The following is a 20377-nucleotide window of genomic DNA, read 5'->3' as shown; positions in this document are numbered from 1 at the left end:
TGATTTGAGGAAATCCATTATGGAACGGAAGGCTCACTGGTGTAAGTCCGAGGAGACCCATTGTGGAGCAGGAGGCTTATGGAGAGGTAAGGGGATTTATATCTCCCTTCCCCTCTGAAGGCTCTCAGTACACCCACCCTGCTGGAAACAGCATATGCCTTTTTGGCTGAGCTGCACCAGTGGGGTGGGGGACAATAGGATTGGGCTGTAAAAGGCAAAAACAGAAAGGGAGCAGTTAAGGAAAAAGGGACTTAGTACCTAAAAGCAGTGTCTATGGATGACAACTGGCAATCTGGTTGGCAGGGCAATGCATAGAAACAAGCAGAGAAATGCATCCTCACAGTCAAAGGTCTGCCGAACTCACAAGTATTGACACATTAAAAGTTACACCTTGTATTCCCGTTTGCTTCACATCAGAGTCAGCATGTAATCTGTTCTTTCGTTTTGCTGAGGAAGAGTGTGGCAATTGAACACGAACCCCTCACACACACCTCCAAAGCAGCCTCCAACAGCTCAATCCTATCAAATACCTCCTGCTTCCTGCAAGAGGGCAGTCCCAGAGGTCTCCTCTGGGTCAGCGAACATTTGCTCATTTGGCTGGGGGTAAGTCTCTGTCATATGCATGGGTCTACTTGAACCTGCAGCAGCGATTTACCTTGTGCAATTCCAAATGGACCTGGGAAGATGAATCGAGACCAGGAAGGGGTAGGAGATATTGATGGTGAAAATACCACCCCCTTCCCAGCTTTGATCTGCCCTCCTCTCCACCCAGATCCCCTTCCCGCTCCTTTCCCTCTCTGACCAAGTCCCCTTCCTGCCCCATTCTGCCCACCCCCCTACTTTCGTCCTACCCCCTGCACTGACCACATTGAGGGATGTGGATGGACTGCTGGCATACCGCAGTAGCTATTCACAGCTTGTGGCAGCAGCCCAACTGCACAAAATGGAGTGTCACATCTTTGATAGCTGTAAAGGACCTTACACTGCCAGAATGCTAGTTCCTGCAGCATACAGACCTCATAGGATTGGCCTGCAAGTGTACTACATGTAAGTAGTACTATTACTACTACAGAGGAAGAGGAAAAGGGCCTGTTATTCTGGGCTGCTAACTGTGGGGGAGTTTTACTGGGGGGAAAAATAGGGGGGAAATGGGAGGGAAAAATGAAGGCATGTCCGCAAGATCTATAAATGGATGAGAAAAAGAAATCAGCTAAATCCTAGGCATCTCTACTCAGAAGTAGAAACTTCAAACAAGTGAAAATTGACTCTCATCCATTTCCTGCAAATCCTTTAATATTTGCCATTGACAAGGAGTATTTTTGTTGAGTCTTAAACATGCAGGCATAGGGTAATCTCACGCTATGATTAGCTACAAAGAGCTCTTTTATTAGGTTTATATAGAATATAATAGAATGCATAAAAGCATTCTATTTGGAGGAGGTGGGGAGAGTGCCAGATGTAGCTAGGCGTCAATGGGTTTGAAAGTAGCATACTCGTTATCAAGTTTTGCGTGTCATATGATACTCTACATATACCAAGCTGGTCAAACTGTGGTTCACGTGACACATGTATGTGGTTCTTTGAGATATAATGTGTAGCTCTCAGAAATAATGTTGAGAGCCGCAATATTTAAGAAGCATTTACATTCTTAAATATATTTACTCATTATGAGCTGAACTACTTTTAGCATCACAGTTAATATAAAAGGTAAATAAGACATTTTCAAGCTTTATAATTATTTACCTGGTATAAACCGAGAGTCACTGGATTAAAACGTACTTCTAGTGTTCATGGTGAGTAAAAATATTTAAGAATGTCAATGCTTCTTAAATATTGTGGCTCTCAAACATCTAAAGTTTATTGTATGGGGCTCTTACAATAAGGAAGTTTGACCACCCCTGCCATATACACGTCTTTTGGGTAGAAATTTTGCAGTGTATGGAGTGATTTTTAGTAGAGCTGTCACCAGATTAAATAAATCTTAGGCTATAATCCTATGCCTGCTTGCTCTGGAATAGGCACCATTGAACTCACTGGGACTTACTTCTGAGTAGACATGCCAAGGCTTGCACTATCAGTCAATTAACAAAATGAATATTCATCCATTATTCAATTAAATCTATATATAATTATGACAATAGTCTTGAAGAAAAATAAAAACTCAGCTGTGTTAACTGATCCTGATTATGCTTAAGAATAGAAGAAGTGTGTTGCTGGATCAGAACACAAACCACCATTCTTGCCAAACATCCCGGCAACCACTAGATACCAGAAGGTACACCAGAAATTCTCCAAGTTTGGATCTGGGAAATGGCATAGCTAGTGGGGGCAGGGTGGTCCACCTGGGGTGCCACTCTCAGGAAGGTGACACCATGAGTTACCAAAAGCGCATTTGTTAGGAATACTGTAATACCATCATGTTATATATAGTTTGATGTGTAATTTACAGCGGAATGCAATGAAACAAACTGGAGGGAAATATCTCCTTTCTATCAAAAGTTATGGCCAAAAAACCAGAAAACAAAAATGCAACTGACTTATGTAACAAAAAGTACAATTTCCTTAACTCAAAACGAACCAATGAGACCGTTCAAAGTGCCAATGAGATGTTATTATGACACAGCATGGAATAAATAAGGTTTTAGCAAGATGACACGGGGGGGGGGCACCAAGGGTGGATCCAGTATTTGTATTTGGGGGGCATGAGCACTATCTTAACTCTAGAGCCCAGGTCAACCAAGCGGGGTTGAACTTGAACTTTGTCTATGTGGCCAAGGTTTGCTGGGTGGGTAGATCTGGGTTCCTGTCCAGACTTGGAGTCCAGATCTACCTGTTGGGTAGACATGGGCTCCCATTCCAATCACTCTCTGGAACACTCTTCTAGGCAGGTAGACCTGGGCTCCTGTTCAGACTTGGAACCCAGATCTGCCTGCCAGATAGATCTGAGCTCCCATTCTGACTGGCGTCCAATTTTACTCCCCATCCTAGCAGCGCCTTACCAGGTAACAAATTAATTTTGTCATATGAGGGATGACAAAAATTTATGGGTCTCAGGTGTCAAATGACCTAGCTGTGCCACTGGATTTAGGTGCATCTCCCCACAGCTCTGTAGGCTTATCTGACTTTGGGCGCAATCCGAAGGGCGCCTTATGCTGGCCAAGTCCCCAAGGCCCAAGTCCCTTATGCGACCCGGCATAAGAGGGTCGCAAATGTGCCGTAAAGCATGTTTGCACCTCCTCGCAGGGAAGCCAGGCCAGTGCACCAAGAAGTGCAGAGGCTGGCATAAGTCTCCGCCATGACTTCCCCGCAGCTGCTTGTGTCAGTGCACTCGCGCCAGCACAAGCGGCAAAGGTAGGTGTGGGGGGGCGGGGAGGAGGAGGGAAGGAGGCATTTCTGGGTGGCAGGAGGGTGGGCAATGGGTGGCCCCAGGGGCGGGTGCGCGGGGAGCCGGAGGCGGGGCTGGGACCCAGCAGTTATGCCGGATCCCAACCCCCGTCCCCGCAGAGAATGGAGCGACTTCAAGCCACTCTGCTCTCCTCGGACTTACGATACCTCCAGTGGTGGTGCAGGTCTGAGGAGACCCATTGGGGCCAGCAGCCCTTGCCCAGGGGTAAGAAGGAGAGTTTCCCCTTGCCTCTGGCTAAGCCACTGCTACCCAAAAACCCACGTTGGATGCAGCGCAAGCTTCCTGGCTTGCCTGCCCCAGCACGGGTTTGGATTGCGCCCTTTGTTATTAACACAGTTTGTTTTAATGTAATTTTGCTTTTAAATAAGTTTTTTAAAAAGTTATTTGATTGCATAAGTGACATGCTCGGTGGGGAGGATTTACTCAGTCTATGTAAATTTATTTCAGTGCTGAAATCTCCCAAGATCAATGCTGCAGTAGAATATCCAGGGCAAGCAAGGAGAATTTACCTAAACTAGTACTAAAAATGATTACCATCAGTTGTTTTACCAATAGTTGATCCTAATAAAAGGTATACTGTCTGTTGCTATGTTTCTTTTTTAGTAGGAACAAAATAGTAAAACTGCAGTCTACTGCAGTTTACTGCAAAATAGTAAAAGTGCAGTTCACTTGAGAGTACTGAACGCAATCTCATTTGCTTCCAAGTAAACATGATAGGACAGTGTTGTATGGCTTTTATTGGCTTGGCACAGGGGTACCCAAACCCCAGCCCTGGGACCACTTGCGGCTCTCGGGGGCGTCCAATCCGGCCCTCGGGGAGCTCCTAGTCTCCAATGAGCCTCTGGCCCTCCGGAGACTTACTGGAGTCCATGCTGCCCCAATGCAACTGCTCTCAGCATGGGGATGACTGTTTGACCTCTCACCTGAGATGTGGGATGAGGGCTCCCTCCACTACTTGCTGTTCATGTCTGTGATGCAGCAGTGGCAGCAAAGAAAAGGCTGGTCTTGCTTTGTGCAAGGCCTTTTATAGGCCATGAGCTATTGCAAGACGTTCATTCATTCATATAAGTTCCATCTCTAATAAATTCATTTATGTAAATTTATTCAAATTTTAAATTTAAATTAATTAATTTTTCCCCGACCCCCAACACAGTGTCAGAGAGATGATGTGGCCCCCCTGCCAAACTGTTTGGACACCCCTGGCTTGGCAATAACAGTCACACAATTTTATTGCAAGTTGATTGCCATATCATAAACTCTCAGGAGGAGAATAAGGTCCTGAAATATATCCACAATTATGTTTGAATATAATTATTTTTAAAAGTTCTTAGAGTAATTCTCTCTCTCTCTCTCTCTCTCTCTCTCTCTCTCTCTCTCTCTCTCTCTCTCACACACACACACACACACACACACACACACACACACACACACACACACACACACACACACACACACACACACACACGTATATCTATGTATTTAAAAGCAAATCAGCACCACCTAGTGTTGAACAAAAAGACCTCAACTCTGGTTTACTGATTAGGTTTTTAATCAGGCTGTTCAGTTTGTGTGGAGCATTTAAAAATAACTTAAAGTCCAATCCCATCTAAAACCCTGTGTGGCAATGCAGAGGTGCTGGCATGGGTAATAAAGCATCCTGCTGCTGGAGATCTCCTCAGGTGTAAGTGGACATTTACATATTTTACCTTGCCCCTTACCTTGCCTCAGTTTGGCTGTACTTGTCATAAGAGGCGACTAAACAGCCACCGGGTAGATGGGACTCGTTAGCCTGGGAAGCCAGCTCATCTGAGAGAAGGAAAACTCTGATCCCAAACCTCCACTGCCTTGTGGCTACATCCAGTTATGGAAAAGGCTTCAGGAGTCAACCTCAAGGCAAAATCCGGAGCCGGAGTCCCTGAGGCAGTTCATGGCTGAACACAGTCACGTTCTGGCAACTCCTGCGACAATACTGGAACCAACTGTATTGGCCTCTGCGTTTCCATTGGACCATTTCAGCGATGTGGAGAGGGGAGATTTGCTGCATGCGAAACAGTCTATCCTCCATATCTACTTTACCCAGGCTTCGCACACTGGAGAGGACACTCTGTTCCAGAACCACCATTCAGAGTGCGATACCATAGTCTTCTGAGACTGAAGGATGCCAACAGATGGGTAAGCCCCAACAGCCAACGGGTCAACTTGCCAGTTGGCAGAAGTCCACATTGATATGTGTAGGTGAATTAGGCCCAGGAAGGGGGTTTGGATATAGCGGGTACTGGCGCTGCCAATTCCATCTCTCCTTGGCCCAATCCGTACCACCTTGTCTCCACTGCTGTCCCATTCCATCCTTCCTCATCTTGTCCAACCCCTCCCCACCTTTTCCTCACCCCTATGTTGGATTTGTTTACTCCGGTGGGCGCCTGTTGCTCCACTGGTACCTTGCTTTGTTGCCAAGTTATGGTGCTTTGCGCCAGCGGAATGCCCATTCTACTGGTGAATGTCCTCATTAGGACTCTCTCTTGTTTGCATCCTTCAGTCTCAGAAGACTATGGTATCGCGCTCTGAATAGTGGTTCTGGAACAGAGTGTCCTCTCCAGAGTGCGAAGCCTGGGTAAAGTAGGTATGGAGGATAGACTGTTACCCATGCAGCAAATCCCCCCTCTCCACGTCGCTGAAATGGTCCAATGGAAAGGCAGAGGCCAATACAGTTGGTTCCAGTGGCGTTGCAGGAGTTGCCAGAACGTGACTGTGTTCAGCCATGAACTGCCTCAGGGACTCCGGCTCCGGATTTTGCCTTGAGGTTGACTCTTGAAGCCTTTTCCATAACTGGATGTAGCCACAAAGCAGTGGAGGTTTGGGATCAGAGTTTTCCTTCTCTCAGATGAGCTGCCTTCCCAGGCTGACGAGTCCCATCTACCCGGTGGCTGTTTAGTCGCCTCTTACGACAAGTACAGCCAAACTGACGGCCTATTCTTATCCCCAGCCCCCCAATCATTAGGATTGGGCCATTAATATTCCATTAATATTATGACAACCCCACTGTATCTATTGTTATCTTTGAAAAGGGAAATAAACTGGAATATACATATGTAGGGTGGCTCCATGGTTTCAGTTAAGCACAGATTGGGTCCCAGGGCCCCTCTGTGCAGCCCCCATGCCTCTTCCAGAGGTGAGAGAAGCTCTACTCCACAGGCCACATCTGTATTTAATTTTTTAACCCAATAAGTCATTGCATTTTGAAACACATTTATAGATTTGCATATAATTAACTGTTACAGAAATTAATAATGGATATTCAGTTTTTAATAAATCAAACCTATCTTTGTCCTTTTTTTAGAAATGAATGAGAGTATACATCAACAAAAGTGATGTACATCAACATTGTGATAGTACAAATCTGGCACAATGCCTTCAAATAAAACTAATCAAATCAAAACATTTATATACATTAATATCCATTTTATATATTACATAACATTAATTAGGGAGAATTTATTTTTACTAACAAATTTCAGTTGCTGTCTCTTATTCCTTAACTGCATATATTCAATTTATATGGTAAATTCAGCCCAGTTTCCAAACTTTTAGTAATTACACTTTCCACATTGATACACCTACATTGCACTTAATATTTGGGGGAAGTAGGACAGTAGTTTCCACCATCAGTGATCTGTACATATCAATGATCTGTACATATACATATACAAAGTCTCATTCTGGGCACATGAAAATGTTTTTATTAGTAATAAGGAATATTAAAGAATGTTTTCATCATCATCATCATCATCAGTATTTTTAGATGAAAGTATCGTTGGGGACAGGTTATCTTCAAAAGTAGCCTGCATGGATACCAGTAGCTTAACTGATAAGGTTTAAGCAAGTGAGGATGTTCTGGTGCAGTATAGGAGCTTTTCATTGGCTTTTAAAATGTATAATTATTACTTTGTGTCAGAAGCACCTACAGAAATAATAAAATAATTATTAATAACAATAAAATAAAAACATAAGATGAAACTGAAATTATTTCATCACTCAAATACACGAATAAAAATTAGGAAAAATTAGTTTTCCAACCAAGGGGAACAAAAAAAGAAAAAAAAAAGGCTTGCACTATATTCAGGCAACCAAAATCTACAAAGTTGTAGAAACAATTGACATATATAACCACTAACTTTATATTTGATGTCAAATTTCTGTTATGCTGAAAACTTTATTAAATTTAGGTGTTCCTCAATTTTACATATTATATTTTCTTAGCTGGCCTTCTTTATATTTTGCTAATACTATTCTTGATGTGGCCAACATATAAATTTCCATATTTACAAGTTTACAATCAGGACTGCTCTTTTCAGTTCATTCTCAGAAAGAGGCTGGATAAGGTGGAAGAATTCCATAACATTCTGTATAATTCCTCTGTCAAATGGATTGAAGAACTTTCCTTGATGGTTCAGAAGGTAAGTGTATTTTGTTGGCTTGAGATACTCTGTGGTAGTTAAGTTGACTGCTGCCATATAAACCTTGGAAAATGAAATGAAGTATTTAGGTGTTTTTCAGCTTTACATGCAACCTGTCTGCCCTGCTTACTATTCTAAAGGCACATGATTACAACAAAAAATTATCCATCCACAAGCTAACCACGCAGTTCCTTTGTGAAATTATTTGTGAGTAAAATTTAACTCTTTACAAACATCATCCTTTCTCAGAATGGTTAAGAAAAATCCCCTGCTAAATATTTCATTGCCTGTCATTTTAGCTAATAAATCTTCTAATGAAAGATTCATCCTATGAAATCTGTCTTGTAATCAGACAATAGAAAACTCAGCACTTTCTACAGTAATCCAAACCTACATCTGATATGTTCTGTTGTCAAATATACAATTTACATTATGGCATCTCAAAACTTGATGGGCTAACATTAAATAATCCTTAAAAATGTGTTAAGTTCCAACTTGACACGGTCTTTTGTATCTCTGATTCTTAGAACAGTTAAATATTTATTTTCTGTACGTTTTCCAAATTTCTATTACAACTTGTCATATCCTATGCAACTGAGCTGTATTTACCAACAAGTGCACTATGTTTTTATTTGTTATACAATTTGTATCAGTACATACTGTGGGATTTAAAATGTCAATTGGAATCAGCCAGATAAAACTAGGGTACTCAAAAATTCCTTTGAGTAAGTATAATATTTTTAACTGGCTGATTTTCAGTAAAGATACACTAGAGGGCATTAACAGTTCTGTGCAAGTTCAGTTCCTGGTCCTACTGTAATCTTTCTGTTAGCAGCATCTTGTGTTAAACTTATTGATGAGGGACTATGGCCATTTATATGAGGAAGCTGTACAGGTTTATGTGCAATTCTAACATTTATCATTCTTGTCTCAGACAGTATTTAGAAAAACTAAAGAAGCATACAATTATAGATACAATCAACGTGCATTAATCCAAACTGGTAGATCAGTTTCCTTGACACTCCTAGAGCCCAATCCTATGCATGTCTACTTGGAAGTAAGTCCCATTGTCACTGGGGCTTACTCCCAGGTAAGTGTGGATAGGATTGCAGCCTTATGCATTTTCAGTGGAGATCTGAAAAATTCAAAAGCATTTTCTGCTTAAACTTCTTTGAAATTACGAAACTGGATTTTTTTAAGCATGCATTTTTGAAATTATATGCATGTATGCAGTCTGAATACCCCTGTTAGAACAATTTGTTAAACCCGCCCCTGATACATACACACATCGAAGCCATTATTGCCGAAATCATTGCAATGACACAGAGAAAGAGAAAGCCGATCCCGATGAAAATGCTGCGCCCCATGAGGTGAAACCAGTCCCAGCACAGATGTATTCCAGCTAAAGAGTTCAGGCACACAGTAGTGAGGAATCCTACAAAATATGGCCTAAAACAAAAACAAAGCAATGTTTCTACTGCACAGCATACTGACAGCCCAATCCTAACCAGTGCTGATGCAGCTGGGCCATGCTGCATCATATGCTGGAACTGAGCAGGCTGGAGATCTCCTTGAGGTAAGGGGAAATTTGTCCCCTTGCCCCGGGAAAAGCCTCAGCCTGCACAATGGGTCTACTCGGACCTGTGCCTGCTAGTTTACTGATACAAGTCAGAGTTAAAGTCAGAATTTCAGGTCCAGGGAAGGGGATAGGATATGGCATGTGTGGCTCCCGTCAATCTTACTTTCTCCTGGGACCTGATCCACCTATCCCAGTGGTATTCAAACTGGGATGTCACGACGCCCCAGCCTGTGGGAACTGGCCTCTTCCTCCTTAAGGGGCGGGGCGGCCAAGAGACAGGGGGGCTTCAGGGGCTTGGGTGCACTTGACCAAGCCTCCTGCAGCCTCCTGGGGGTGCAGGGAGCCCTGCGTGAGCGCCTGCAGGGCACCCCAGGTCAGGGAAAGGGAGAGTGGCGCGATCGCTCTCCACTTCCGCTTTTGCAGAGGCAGAGCAGATCGCTCCACTCTCCCTTTCCCTGACCTGGGGCGCCCTGCAGGCGCTCGCGCAGGGTTCCCCGCACACAGGGATGGCTGCTGCAGGGACTGGTGAGTGCATCCCAGTCCCTGCAACCCCCTGAGCGACGCGATCCTGGAGATCACGTCACTGCCTTCCCCCTGCCCCTGCTGCCTTCCCCCGCCCCCGCAAAGACTTACTGCAGGTTTCAGGTGAAGTGGTGATTTAAGTCAATTTCTGGGTGTAACACACAAATTACTTTTCTTATGCAAAAATTATAATTCATTATGGGATGGAACCATGTGGAGAAGAAAATTTTAGCAGGAAAAGTACTACTAGACTGCTTATGTGCCCATGAGAAACAGCAGCAGTGGTGATGCAAGCAGGGAGTTTCTCATCTATGAGAAAATGTCATTTGCATGACCCATGATGCTTGTATATCAAAAAGCGAAGGTCTGTTTCCATGGCCAAGTAGGTAGATTGTGAACATGGGCACTCAATTGGCTCTTGATATAGTTTGACACTAGCTTAACTTTCTTATCATAGCTTCCTTATGGAACTCTTGTACTTCCGGTATGGTGCTAGCAGTGCACATTGTGGTATGCAACTCAACTCAATAAAAAACAACAAGAATAATTATGTTCTGTGTCACAGAAGTATAGTTCCCTCATTGTTTTGTTGGGGGTTGGGGGAGGAGAGATGCCGTTGCAGTTGCTCCATTTTAAATTTGTAATGTGGACATGAATAGAACATTGAGCATCAGTAGTGTAGCGAGAGGGGGGACAAAATGGTAAATACTGCTGGTTCCGCAACATACCGGGTAAGTAGCCCCTCCCATTTGCTGTCAGAGCTATTCCGGGCTACTACAGCAATGCGCAGGCACTTGCCAAAACAAATGGTGTCTCCAGCGCAGTGCTGTTGCTGCCCGGAATGGCTCTGATGGCGAGTGGAAGGGGCCATTCACGCAATGCATTGTGATGCCAGTAGTACTTACTGTTTTGTCCCCTCGAGCTATGCTACTGTTGAGCATTGATGACATTGACATTTACACTCAAGACACAAATGAAATCTTGCTTTGTAGCTGACATGCATCTGTACACCACAATTTTGGATTTGGTGGTTTGTACTTTATAACAGATACAGCTGGGCCATTTGGTTTGGAGTGATGTTTTTACTTAGGTTGTCAACAGCTACACCAATGAAAATACATGAAAAAAATACAGGTTACTAATGAGTTTATAAAGAACAAGCAAATATCCTTACATGCTACAAGAAAAAGTCTTTTTTAAAAATGTAGTACCTGTTCCTGTATCCCACACTGTTGTAGATAAATGGACAATAATGGTCAAACCCAGCCACACAGCGGTTGATGGCATGGCAGTGTTTTGCTCGCAGAGGCTTCACAAGATGGCATGTATGACAGAGTCTGTTCAACAGAACTTTGCCCTCCTCCTAGTAATTAAAATGAACCACCTTTTAAAAAAACACAACAAAACATTCAGGGCAAAATCTAAGTTCAACAGCATAATCTAACCGTTGATTGCTATGACCCAGTTGGGAGCTCAGGGCTAGTTCCAGATTGCATCAGGCTCTGGGGAACTTGAGAATCTGATGCTTTTTTGTGCACATATGGAGTCGCCCATGGCTCCTCCCTGGTTCAGCGTCTCCTCCTCCTGTGTGGCTTCCTTCTCTGCCACTTACTGCTGCTGTTATGGGGAGGGTGCTATTCCTTCCCTGTTACCATTGACAGTGAAGAAGGAGGAGCTGCACATGTCCTAGAGACACATGTGAAAATGAGGGCAAAGGATATGGGGGGGAAATACCTGTCTGATGGCCTGGTAATATTCATCAGTGTCTTGAGGAAGTGAACCAGGATTCATCATAGAAGCTTTTAAGAAGAGAAACCACATCAGTGCATTGCCAAGCAGGAAGGTAGCATGAACATTCCACAGGGTGTTAAAAGATAAGGGCATAATCTGTGCAATGAAAAATAGATTAATGTCTATGTCCTTGATGCTGAGAACTGTTACTGATGCTGAGAAATGAGTAATCTGACACACAGGCCCTCCAATCTAAAACAGAATCTCAGTCACTGAACAAAATATTGAAGTACAGTAACATTGTTGGTCCTGGCCTAAAGGTGTACCCATCTGCATTAGATTGGACAGGAGAAACCTTAGAACTGATAAAATGAGAAAAGGGTGGTAGGGTGCATTTATTTTATATAAAAATATTAGTACATTAATTTTAAAGTAATATTTCAAAGGACATTCCTGATACCATGATCTGGACTCTGTTTCTAGTTAGTTCAGTATGGATAAAATGCCACCATTTGATCAATAACACTTTCAACAGCAGATTAAGTATACAGTCCTGAAGCAATGAAGTCAATAATCAAAGTGCTTTTGATTTAAACTGAGTAATGGATTGCACAGTAAAGGCAAGAATCCCAGCCAGCCCTTCTCCATAACACAGACAACAGGCTGTATATATGGGCACTCCAGTCATACCTAAATTCCCCCGCACTGATGCAGCGGCACCAGCACAGGAGAATTTAGCAGACAGAAAGTCTCCTTGGGGTAAGCCCCAACAACTGTTATGGATCAACTCAGACCTCAGCCACCAATATCACTGGCACAAGTCCACGCTGATTTATTTTGGCCAATCGAGCCTAGGAAGGGGGATTGGAGATGACATATGCCAGGGCTGCCAATCCCCTTCCAGGCCTGCTCTGCCTACCCCATCCCATCACCACCCTCCCCCATGCCATTCCATCCCCCCTGCCCACCCCCTTCACCATTCTACTCCTGTGGTACTCAGCACAAACCGTACCTGCTCCAGTGGGTGCTACTGTCTCTGCTGGTGTGTGTGCCATACTGCAATGCCATTCAAAAGTGCTTTATGGCACTTTTGTGATGTGCCATAAAGCACATAAAGCATGCCAGCAGAGTGCATGCTCCACCGGTGCTGAAGGGGGTATAAGCATAAGTAGGCATTAGGGGCATAAGTAATATTAGTAGTACTAATTATTAGGGGCATAAGTAATATTAGTATTGTATCAATTAAAGGACAGAAAATGCATAATACTCCACTTTCTCAGATCAGTGAGAAGCCAAGAACTTTATGTGGTGTGAGTATTGCTATTTATTTAACTATGAACATTATCTCAATGAAAAGCCACAGTCTGATATCACACCAGATAATAAGCACCATTTACTATGAAAAAATTCCATTTTATGGAGAGATAAAACGGCACATTCCCTTTCAAGTGTTCTTTTTTGCATATTCCTTTTCTTTAAAATCTTTAAACCTAGGGGGATTTGCCTAGAATCTGGGATCCTGGCCAAGTACCAGTAACTGTCAACTATGCATTGGCTTGAAATAACCATTGTGTACATTATTATTCAGCATGAATGTGAAGCAAACAATAATTGAGCTGTACAGTATTATAATACTTGGAACACTCACAACTTCTTAAGTGGAGTTCTTTGGATGTAGTTTCACTGAAATTAATGGAACTTATGTCTCAGTAATACTTTAACAATTGGCATGTATAATCACAACATAAATCAGCCTTCATATACTGAGGTCAGATACCAGTTGGAGTAGCTGAAGGCCTGATGAGAAATCAATTCTGACCTTCTTTTTCCATGGATATTGGTAACCGTGGGTTATATCAGCAGTAGTGATTCCACTTCCATCTCTACATTTCACCACCACTAGATAGAACTCCTAGCTTTTATCTGCTAAAGTATCCCTCTTTTGGAAGCAGAAGGTTAATGGCTGTACTGAAATCCTTTGTTCAATGAGACAGACACTTAGGAATGCGCCATCAATCTTTGTGCAATTTCATTACAAATTCCTCAGTGCAAATATGCTGGAGCAATACTTTGTGGAGTGTGGTCATTCTGATACAACTGAAAGAATGATTTAAAAATCATTATGGTGCTGATTTATTTTACTCCCTCTGTTGTAAGGATAATGTAATCCATTAAACAGATAGCATTGGTACATGTAGGGCTAATGGCCACATCATCTTACGTCTTTTATAGGAGGCAGGTTTCTTCCTCCCCTCCATGCTGGCATTAGTACTCTGAGGAATAGTCACACAGAAGAAACACATTTTGACTATACTGTGAATTGCTACATACCATACTTACCCAAAGCAGATAGGTTGGGTAGCCCCATAAAAATGTGCAACTGTAAAAGAAAAGGATGGCTGTCTTTGATTTACCAAGAGGGCTAAACATCCATGTTCTGAAAGTAAAATGAAATAAAACTTTTTTAAAAGCATGGGGTAAAGTTCTGCAATAACACAGCCACTTTCATAAAACATTACCCCAGGGGTTCCCAATCTGTGCCCTGTGGTGCCTTAAGGCGCTGTGGCTTACTCACAAGGGCGCCACAGGATGTCCCCGGTGGTCACTCCTACTGGCTTTCCAGGTACCGCCATCTTGGATCACACAAGATCTTGTGAGATTTGGGCATCGCCATCTTAGATTATGCAAGATCATGCAGGATTTGGGTGCCACCATCTTGGATCACACAAGATGTTGTGAGATTTGGGTGCAATTATCTTGGACTTCTTAATGGTCCCCAAAGAATTTCCTGGCTCAGTAGCGCCTGGCTGAACCAGTCAGAAGAGGCTGCGGGGATGCTGTGACCCGGGTAAATTTGGGAACCAGTGCATTACCCTGATAAACACATTGTAGAATGATTTTAAGAGGTTGTAACTTCCTATAATAAATTAGCAAGATGCTTACCAAATGGTGAGAATGGATGTGAAAATTTGACCAGAAAAGTATAATACAATATAATACGTATAAGTACATTGACAATGATGTGCTAAAAAAATTAAAATTTTGCACTCGTGCAACTCATATTTGCTAAGAAAAGATGAATTCTGTAATCAACATGAATTAGGTAAAGTTATGTAATTTTTTCTTCTTTTGCATAATCTAATCTATCTAGAGCCCAATCTGATATTTACTGGATGTCTCTTCTGCTGGCACTGAGGAATGGGGCGGTGACAGGGTGGGGTGTGTGTGACTGGATTAGGTGGATCAGGTTCAGGAAGGGGGCAGGTTTGGTGGCAGCGGTGGCTGCTGAACAGTGGTGTCACTAGGGTTCGCGTCACCTGGTGTGGGATGCCAGTGCATCACCCCCCATGCAGTGGGCGGGGCAACACCCCAGGTGGTGGGCGTGGTGATGTAACATCACTCCTCTCCCACTGGTTTTTTGGCTGTACCTTTTGATAGAACAAAGATAGAACACATTCTGCATCAAATGATGCATTGATTGATATATAACATGTTGGTATTATTCCTCCAAACTGTGATTTTAGTGATTTTGGTCACTAGTGGTGTCTCTCACACACACACCCCAGGTGTCAACTTACAAACACCTTATTGCACCATTCTGGTGGCCTCACATTCCCCTTTGCCTGGCCTGACCACCAGCCAAGGCACGTTTGCTTACTCACCAGTAAACACGACCGTGAGTCTTAGTTTCGCTTTCCATAGGGATCAATACATTCATTTGCTTGGAGGGAGGGACTTCCTTTTCAGGTGTTTTGGGGGGCTGCATTTATTGGATAAGGACCATTTTGGTGTCGTTGGATTCCTCTCAGCCTGTCCTTTCTGACGGACTAAGTCAAGTTCACCTACTCATGAGTAAACGCGGCTCACTTTCACTTTCCATAGATAGTCATGCATTTTTGTTCTCCAGTTTTTTGGCCATAACTTTTGATAGAAAGGAGATATTTCACTCTGGATTTTTGCATTGCATTCCACTCAAAATTCTAAATCCAAAGGTATATAATATGATAGGGTTACTCCTAACCACTGCAATTTTAGCGTGTCACCCCCCAGGTGTGTGTCACCCCCCTGTGTGCACCCCCTGCATCCCCCTAGCGACGCCACTGCCGCTGAATCCTAACCCCTTCCAGGACCTGATCCTGCCACATGGGTCCACATGGATCTCTGTTAGCTAGTGAGGTCTGAGTAAACTCCTGCCACAAACAGGAGAGGCTTACTCACCCAGAGGAGACCTCCTGGACTGCCCCACCACTGCATGATGCAGCAGTAGAAAGTAGCCATTTTGACACCACTGCATCGGTGGGGGGTGGGGTGGGGGTGGGAACAATAGAATTGGGTTCATAGATTCCTTTAGCCTTTCCTGTCCATGAGGTAGAAAGAGAATATGATAAGGGAGTTGCTGGCTGAGCAACATGGACCCAACTAAGTGGTGGGGAGAGGGTTGTCTCACCCTCCTTCCTCTTCCAGTCTTCTGGATCCTTTCCTGTGCCCTAGGAAAGCTGGCACTGAGTAGGTAACCTGCAATGAGACTGCTTCATCACTGGCTCTGTGTGCCATGTGTAGCTCTGGGCCCTTCCCTTCCTGGAACCTCTCTTCCTCCTCTCCCACTTCCACCCCCTGTTTTACCTGGCCCTGCACTGTGGTTTAAGGGGCAATGTTGCCGCAAGGTGGAGAGACTTATTCTGTGAGGGGGAATCAAAGACGAGGTTTTGGCTTCCTCCCTTTTTGTGCATTAAAGATGTCCTTGGGGTTCTCTCCCTCTGCATCAACTGCCAGCCTGCTGACTTCTGGTGATGTGGCCCAGTTCCCAAGATTTGGGACATTATTGCAAGGATTCACAGGAGACTGAGGGCCCAATCCTATCCAACTTTCCAGCACCAGTGCAGCCACAATGTAGCCTTGAGGTAAGGGAACAAATGTTTCCATACCTTGAGAAGGCCTCTGTGACTGCCCCACCACAAGGGTTGCAGCGCATGCCCCATTGGCACAGGCACTGGAAAATTGGATAGGATTGGGCCCTGAGTCATTTATTTATTATTTATTTATTTTAGAAATTTATATCCCACCTTTCTATCCAATGAAGGACACTCAAAGCAGCTCACAATTAAAAAAACATATTGAAATGTCATCCCCAGCATTGTGCCCTGTGGGCCTGGGGAACGGTGGAGGGCCAGATGTGAATGTGTGATTTGGCGGTGCATGGCCAGTTGCTGCTCCCCCACTGGAGGTTTGATGGGGCATCTGTAGTCTTAGAAGTGTTGTGGAGAGTCCAAAAGTGCATATAGAGGCTACATTTTTGCCCATCTTACCAGAGGCAGACTCGTTACATGTGGGTTGGGGTGCTGAATTCTGTGCAGTTATTTGATCACAGAACTGCGGCACCAAATATCAGGAAACAAGAAAAAAACAGAGACAAAAATGCAAGATTGTGTGCTCAAGACTGTTTGTTACTGACAAAGATCAAAACCAGAATATTTTTGGACACGAATCAAGGGAAAACAAAGTTTGTTTGGAAAAGAGGATGAATCAAAGAAATGTGCCATAAACAGGGTCAAGAGGAAGTCAAAGGAAAGGTGATGTGTCTAGAGTTTCTGAGAACCTTGAATTAGCACATTAAGGCTTGCTATTAATGCAAAGAGCCATCTGCTTTCTGATATGCTTTCTATTGGGCTACACATTAACAAGCAGTCTTTAGATTTCTGCCAAGTCTGCTGGGTTCCAACTTTGCTCCTGGCCTACTTCCTGCCTTGCCTTCTTTACAGCTCTCTACATCACGGTTCTCTCTGTGGTCTTGTAGAGACACTATCATGTATTACCCTTGAGAACTTATTTTCTGGCTTGTGATCTCAGGCACAGAGAATAGCTAAATCAAACCTTCATGGAAGTCAAATCTGCTGTCCTAGGGGCCCTTATCCTAATACCAGATGTATGCATGTAGTTACTTAGTAAAGAAAAAAAGACACTCTGCACATGTTTAAGAGTGCTTGTCATTTAATGCATGAATGTGGCCTTGAAATGTTAAATAATAATGACTTCAGTGTTCCAGGGTCAAGCTTAGGCATTGAAAATGGGTGCTGGGTGAAGCCAGCTGAATTCATGCACACCCTATTTTTTTGGAAACACCCCCAGCTCCCCCCACAAAAATAAAAGCAAATCATTTTAGTTCAGCTCTCCTTTCATAGCTTTGTAACAGCAAATCTATTTTTTTTTCTGTTTTAGGGAAATCTCTTCTTTTCACACAGCTAATAGAGCACCACAACCATTGTCCGAACTTTCTTTTATCAGGATTTCTCACTGCCTGAAAATCCAAAAATCTGATTGTTTTGTCATGATTTCTTTTTAAAAGCTCCATTAAAATGAATGCAAAATACTAATTTCCTCATGTTTTAAGTACCCAGATAAATTTAAAATAACTTCTAATGTTTGTTTGCTCTGCTGAAACTGCCACTCTAACAATAAAATAAACATCACAAAAAAATGCAGAAAAAGGTCTATAAATCCTTTGGGGATTATCCAAAATAGTGATCCTAATTCACTATTTATGATTGAAAACAGTTGCATCAGATGTTTGTATCTTCTCTTTACATTCATTCTCCTCCCCTTCCCATTTGTTTTCACTGATCACAATACTAAAGACCTAGAACTGCAGGAACATAGCATTATAACTCTGGATGTCATTTGCTTTGTACCTTGGGTATGTGCCTTTACTTACCTCTTTTTGACTGACTGGGGTGTCCCCATTTGTGCTGTCCTGAGGTTGCATTCAGGGTGCAGTTCCATTAGCAGATCCACCAGAGTGATAAGAAGCAGCATTGGAGCAGGCTTCATAGATGTAGCCTCTGCTCCCTCTGCTGGTATGGATGCTACAACACCTGGATGCCATTCAAATCTAGTAGCCCTGTGTGAATTCTAGCCTTGCTGGTTCTGGTGCAATTGGACAAACTTCCCTTCTCTTACTCATAGATCTTTCATTGGGGTATATAGAGATTATTTAAATTGTGCGTTTAGGGACGCTAATGTGTGCATTTTTATTCATCAGCAGTGTTCAGCACACAGCAACCTTTTTTTATTTCTAACAACTAGTGAATGGTAATGAAGAGAGAACACTAGAGATTGTAACTGGGAAGTGTCCCACACAATGGTGGCAATCACGTATTTCAGGGCCCTTTCTTAGGTTATCCCTTGGTGTTTGCATAGATACACATTGGCATTGCCAGCTCCTGACCCAAAGTAAACTCCTGAGCCTTTAATAGCTGTGTAGCATGAAGATATTTGACAGGTGTAACTGAGTCCAGTGCTGAGCAGAAAGGAGTTGGGGGCGGGGGGGGGGGGGGGGAGAAAGCAGTCCTTGTTCACAGTAAACTGTTTCTTTCCAGTGTGATAACTGTGGCCACTCACTAACTGCAATAGCTCCAGCAGCCGTCTAAAACCCTAAGCAGCTTCCTTGTCCCAAGCTGTACCAGGGAGTCTGATGGAATACCCTTCAGTACAGTATTCATTCTTCATCCACTAAACAGCACTGCGTTGTTGTTTTTTTAACCTGATTTTTGGCAGGGTTGAAACACACAGGTCTGCAGCAGGATTTCCTCTAACCAAGGGATGAGAGGGAAGAGGGCATCCGGAGGCTGGGGTGTCCTTAAAGAGGAACAGCACAGTTAATTCACTGTGCCTGAATTCAAAGGGTGGCCTGGTAACACAGCATAGAAACTTCAAGAAGAGATTTAATGAGATCAAGAAGAGATTTAATGAGATCAAGAAGAAATCAAGAAGAGATTTAAAGAGATCCTCAAGATGAGATCTCATTTTCTAAAAATTCTTCTGAAATCCCCAAATTTGGTAATACAAATGGAGCCTGTTTATCTGTGCATTTTACATCGTGGATTTAGCTCAATGTGATCCCCCAGACCCACACTGGGCCAGACTCGGCCCCACCTCAACCCTCTGAAGGGGACTGGACCTGTGCTCCAGTCCCCTCCAGAGTGCTTTCTGAAGCCTACAGAGACTGCATGCATCTGCCTGTGTTCTCTGCAGGCTTCAGAATGGCTGTTTCAGGCAGAAAAATACAATTTCATGTTTCATGAGGGAAACCAGAAGTGACATTTTTATGTCTTTTAAGGCATTCTGAGGCCTGGGCCTCTTTGGAGGGCTTAAGGGGCCAAAATTGCAGATTTACTTATCTGTGATTTTTGGTATCTGTGGGTGGTCCAAGAACAGATCCCCCATGGATGCCAAGGCCCCACCTATATTTCTCTCTGAAGAAAAGACGTTAGATATATCTCTCACACACATGCGTGTGCACACACACACACTCCTACTTTCTCTCAGACACAGACCCCTAATATGTAGGGATTTACCCCAACACCTCGACACCTTCCTGAGGTGGCAAGCCAAAGCTTCCCTCCCTTACTCAATGATGTGCCAGCTTCTGATCCTCCCACTCCCCAATGTTCTTGTTCAGCACTCTCCTCCACTTTCTCTCCCCCCTTTCTTTTTAAATCCATAGGAAGGAGAGGTTGACCGCATGGATGGGCCAGCCCTGTTTATACATCAGACCTGCTGAATTTTGTATATGGTGGCCTGCTGGCCACTTGGACACCTTCCTGTTTCTGAAATTCATAGAGACTGCAAGAAAATGGAGGTTCATCTAGTCCCTGTTGGGCCAGCATACATTTGAGCTGCATTCAGTTT

The 20377-nt window shown here is 43.5% G+C and overlaps 1 pseudogene; it reads right to left on the bottom strand.

Moving 5' to 3' along the window:
- Positions 1–7725: 7725 nt before the first annotated feature.
- LOC136656046 (palmitoyltransferase ZDHHC12-like) lies at positions 7726–14366 on the bottom strand (annotated as a pseudogene).
- Positions 14367–20377: the final 6011 nt, after the last annotated feature.

Source organism: Tiliqua scincoides, chromosome 6 (genome assembly GCF_035046505.1).
Source record: "Tiliqua scincoides isolate rTilSci1 chromosome 6, rTilSci1.hap2, whole genome shotgun sequence".
Lineage (NCBI taxonomy): Eukaryota > Metazoa > Chordata > Lepidosauria > Squamata > Scincidae > Tiliqua > Tiliqua scincoides.
Note: the sequence above shows the minus strand (reverse complement) of the source record. Positions and strands in the feature narration are given on the sequence as shown.